The sequence below is a fragment of the Mandrillus leucophaeus genome, unplaced genomic scaffold, assembly GCF_000951045.1.
Source record: "Mandrillus leucophaeus isolate KB7577 unplaced genomic scaffold, Mleu.le_1.0 Scaffold485, whole genome shotgun sequence".
NCBI classification, from domain to species: domain Eukaryota; kingdom Metazoa; phylum Chordata; class Mammalia; order Primates; family Cercopithecidae; genus Mandrillus; species Mandrillus leucophaeus.
The window spans coordinates 2,512,077-2,517,149 of record NW_012105198.1 but is presented as its reverse complement, the minus strand read 5'-3'; the positions used below and the strand labels follow the sequence as shown (position 1 = coordinate 2,517,149).

At 38.2% G+C, this 5,073-nt stretch overlaps 1 pseudogene; it reads right to left on the bottom strand.

The window, feature by feature from the left end:
- Nucleotides 1–241: 241 nt before the first annotated feature.
- On the bottom strand, nt 242–1,088 carry LOC105550451 (annotated as a pseudogene).
- Nucleotides 1,089–5,073: the final 3,985 nt, after the last annotated feature.

The following is a 5,073-nucleotide window of genomic DNA, read 5'->3' as shown; positions in this document are numbered from 1 at the left end:
TATCACAATACAGCAATAAACTGTAACTGTCCATCTCTATGATACTTGTGTTCTGAAATGGTATTACATTATTTTTTTCAAGTCAGTGAACTCTCATATTCTAAAGAATAAAAAGAACAAAACATTATATAAAATCCCTCTTTCTTTACTGGCATAAAAAATTTGGGATTTCTAACTACTGAATTGTCTGTCCCTAAGAAATAATAACATTTTTCAATTTTCCAGTTTATTGGGAATAATCTTAGTCATGACCTGCAGAAGTTAGTCCTGGACAATCTGGAGAGGGGTCTTCCTTATCTTTGTAGACTGTTTCAAACCAAATACAATACAGAAGTTCTTCTCTTAAATAACTAGTCAATATTTGTAATTTTTCCAGTACCCTCAAATCTTCACTCTTATATTCATCTTCATCCCATTCTTTTTCTCCTTCATCTTCTTCAGTCTCTTCTTCAAGCCTCAACCAACTGTGTTTCCCTGGGAACCTGAATATTTTTCTGGGTGTCCAATTGTTGACAGACTCACTGGCTTCTTCTGAGATCTCCTTCTAGCTTCATTTCATCTTGCTTATTTTTAAGTTGCATTCGAAACTGTTCTGCAGCTTTTTCTTCAGCTTGGTTATTCATGTGAATCTTTTTTCTGTAGCTTTCTAATTTTTCCTCTGCTTTCCGTTTTAATGATGCCTCATGACCAAATGCCACTTTTCCCTGTTTTGATACTGAGAGGAATCGGTTCAACAATACCACCCCCACTCTCACCAAGTGCCTGACCACTTTTATAGCCCATCTTTTGGAGCAAGGCAAACCCTTTGTTTTCACAGCCTAGTGCATTCTTCAACCCATTGTCACGTCTTTCTTGTTCTTCTTTTAAACTCTTCTGCCTGAGTTTCAAATTAGCTTCCTGTTGCTTTTCTTCTTTTCAACGGGCTTCTCAGATTTGCCTTAGCATTTGCAAGCCTGGTCTGATATCCTCTTGGATATTAATGAAGGAATCAGACATTAGTCCTCTTCTTCTGCCATGTTCAACTTCATATGGCTATAGTATTTGACAGCTCTCTACTCACCCTGGTTCAGCTCCGGGGAGTGTGTGCTGGGCATGCACCCACCGACCAGTGTCGGACTTCCGGGCCTCGGCTCCCTACCATTTTTATCATTTCTTAAATTCTCAGAATTGGAGAACTAGGTGTGGTGGATGTTTTCTCTTTGTCCCTCTAACCTACGCTATGTTCCCTCCTTCCACTCTGCTCTATGTCCTGGGAGGCTGACCTGTCTGAACCTTATCAGTGGGCTCCCTTGTCTTTTGGCACCTGATTGGGTTCAGCTTATGGGGAGCCCAGACTGTGAAGTCAGGGCATTAACTTTCCACTTTACCCTTTACCTATAGGTCTCAGCTTCTAACAGGATGTCCTCTCTACAGAATCTGTGCCCCATCTCCATCTCTGCACCCCCCTTCTCCTCCTTCCCTCTCTGTGTCTCCCTCAACCCCCAACATGCTTCATCCTTATTTTGCCCCTTTAGGACTTTGGTAATTGTCTTTCCTTACACCCTCCTTATACTTTTATAACTAGTATCTATTTAAAATTCTCCTTAAATTACTTAACCTGAGTATGTATCTCTCTCCTGCCTGGACCCCAACCCATATTTTAGGTCAGTGGTTTTAAACTGGGGGTGATTTTATCCCCCAGGAAACATTTGGTAATGTCTAGAGACACTGTTTTGTTTTGTTTGTTTTATATTTTATTTTAGGTTCAGGGGTACATGGGCAGGTAAACTGCATGTTGGATGGGTTTGGTACACAGATCATTTTATCACTTAGGTAATAAGAATATTATACAATAGGTAGTTTTTCAGTCCTCTCCCTCCTTCCACCCTTTACCCTCAAGCAAGCCCTGGTGTCTGCTGTTCCCTTCTTTGTGTCCATATGTGCTCACTGTTTAGCTCCCACTTATAAGAGAGAACATGTGGTATTTTGTTTTCTATTCCTGTTAGTTCACTTAGTATAATGACTTCCAGCTCCACCTATGTTGCTGCAAAGGGCATAATCTTGTTCTTTTTTATGGCTGCATGGTGTTCCATGGTGTATATGTACCACATTTTCTTTATCTAGCCTACTATTGATAGGCACCTAAGTTGATTCCGTATCTTTGCTATTTTGGACAGTGCTGCAATGATCATATGAGTGCAATTGTCTTTATGGTGGAATGATTTATATTCCTTTTGATATACAACCAATACTGGGATTGCTGGGGTGGAATGGTAATTCTGCTTTGAGCTCTTTGAGAAATCACAAAACTGCTTTCCACAGTGGCTGAACTAACTTACATTCCTACCAGTAGTGTATAAACATTCCTTTTTTTCCAAAACCTTGCCAGCATCTATTATTTTTTTGACTTTTTAATACTAACCATTCTGACTGGTGTGAGCTAGTATCTCATTGCAGTTTTGATTTGTGTTTCTTTAATGATTAGTGATTTTGAACATTTTTTCATGTGCTTGTTGGCCACATGTATGTTGTCTTTTGTGAAGTGTCTATTCATGTAGAGACCCTGTTGATGGTCACAACTGGAGGTGGTTTGGGGATGTTTGCTACTGGCATCTAGTGGGTAGAGGGCAGGGATGCCACTAAATCCTGCAATGCACAGAGCAGTCCCCTACAACAGGCAGTTATCCAGCCCAAATGTCAGTGATGCTGAGGTTGGGAAGCCCCACTTTAGATGTTCACTCACATCTGCTATCACATCACAACCATAAAATCAACACATGTTTACAAACTGCATATAAATAAGAACCACTGAAATTCAAAGTTACAATGTTAGCTGAAAGTTAAGGATGGAGTTATTTTGCTGAAATTAAATCACTGCTCACAATACAAGTGTGGCCCTGACTGCTTTGGTGCTGGTTGTTTTTCATTTTGTTGTATCTAAACTCCGTATGCTGGAGGATAACTCACTTCTCTTAGTATGTCTCTCTACAAAAGCTACCAGAAAAGTATAAAATGGTTGTTCCTAGGGCATGCAGCAGGATTTTGTTGGCTTTTACTTTGCACCAATTTAGACTTTATCTAAAGTCTACCATTATTATTTTTCTCATTAACCCATATCAATTGAAGCTATGTTCATTGGTGCCAAAATGTTCATAAATGCAATTGCAAAGGACATGGGGTCCTATGGCCCTATGGCAATACTTAGTCCTTCAGATATTTTTTAAGCTATCATAAAAATTAAGGCAGGATGTTTAAATAAAATATGGAAGACTCACAGAAACTTTAGAATCTATCCTTGGAGTCCTGTGAGAAAAACACTGTTCTGGTGTTTGATGGAAAATGGGAGTAGCCCCTAGTTTCTCCCCATGGTTGGTGATGGAAATGCAGAAAGCTTCCACCGTGGACAGAAGGTTTTGATAATGGGCAAATAGAGCTTTCTTCTTGGTTGTAATTTTTTTTAATGCCTCAAAGATAAAGAAAGCTCTTTCTAATAAAATCTTTATCCCCAAGCGGTACACAGCAGGGGGTTCTTACGTATTCCAATCAACATGTTTTCCTTTCTCAGCTATGGCTTTCTAGATGAACTTCCCTTGTAATAGGAAGGAAGATAGCAACATGAGGTTTTTCTCTGCATGAGAAAGATTTGTTGAGTTTCCTCCTTTTTCCCCTGGCTGGGGAGGTGTGTAAGCTTCTAAAGACTGAGGAGTTTTCTCTGTACAGACCCGCTTTGCCGAGGGCTGTATTCCAAATTCCATGAGGACAATACAAACCTTATTCCTCTATCTAATAACACATTCAACTGACCATATCAATCACAAAATCTTGTGTTGCTTTTTATTTTGTTCAAGTGTTAGCACCTTTTGCAAATCTAAAACAATTATGAAACCATTTAAAAACAATAATGCTTAAATGCAAATACTTAAATGTTATTAAACTGTTAGCATCTTGCTGAATTATTTCCTTATGGTTAATTACTTCATTTCTTTATAGCCAGCCATGATGGATTGCCAGTTAGGGTTGTTTCCTACTTTGTAAGAAAATATAGTTACATGCTTTGAAATTGCTCTGGATACCCACAACAACTTTCAAAATAGTCTCATAGCAATTTTTTGTTTTTTATGGGGGGGCCCTTCATTTTAATTTGGTTTTTATTTTTAAATAAATATTTAGCTACCGTGATTTTGATGAAAAGCTCTTTACTGGCTTAATGAAGGATTTTTATGGATCTATATAACATCAGTGTCTTAATTACTACAAATGGATAATAAACCCTTTTTCATAGATGAGAATGGGAAACACACAGAGTGAGCACCATTAGGAACAATTGGATTTTCACTTGATAATTCAGTAAAAAAAAAAAAAAAAAATGTAAATACTGCAAATAACAGCCCAAGGGGGAGTCTCTGCAGCTCCACCAGAAACCATAGAGCATAACTAATTCTTACAGAGATTTTCTCTGTGTTTTTCGGGCTGTGACAAAAGCAAAATATAAATTCATGCAGGGAATGAAATAGTTGTTCATTTGGTGGGTGCTAATTAATTTCTCTCTGTTCACTGGAGACCTTTAATTCCTCATCATAAAACGTTCTTGAATTTAGGAAGATACCCAGAGAGGAATATATGGCTCTAGGCAAGAAGCCGCAGTATACCAGGAGTACTGAAGATTCTTAAGATGTGTGTGTGACTTTAAGGAATTGACTTGGTTTTAGAAACTCACTTCTTGCTCATTCATATTGGCCCATGTCTGGTTAGCAAAAGGCCAATCACAAAATAGTCTCAGAAAGGTAGTAGTTTCACTACTTCACATAAGAAAATGAAGAGCTGTTTAGTAGATCTTGCAAGAGTTACTGAAATATCTCACTCTTAATAATTTCCTAAGCAGAGATTTTCAAACTAGAGTGTGTCCAAAAACGTTCTGAAAATGAGGTAAAATGCAGATTTGGGGGCTCTGCTCTTTCATAGTGATTCAGTAGTTTTGGGTAGAGTCCAGGGATTTTTGGTGACTACCACACACATGGAAACACATTTTGAAAACACTGGTTTCTTTTGGTAGATTAAATATTCCCCTTGGCATTACTCCTCTTCTTTTCTTTT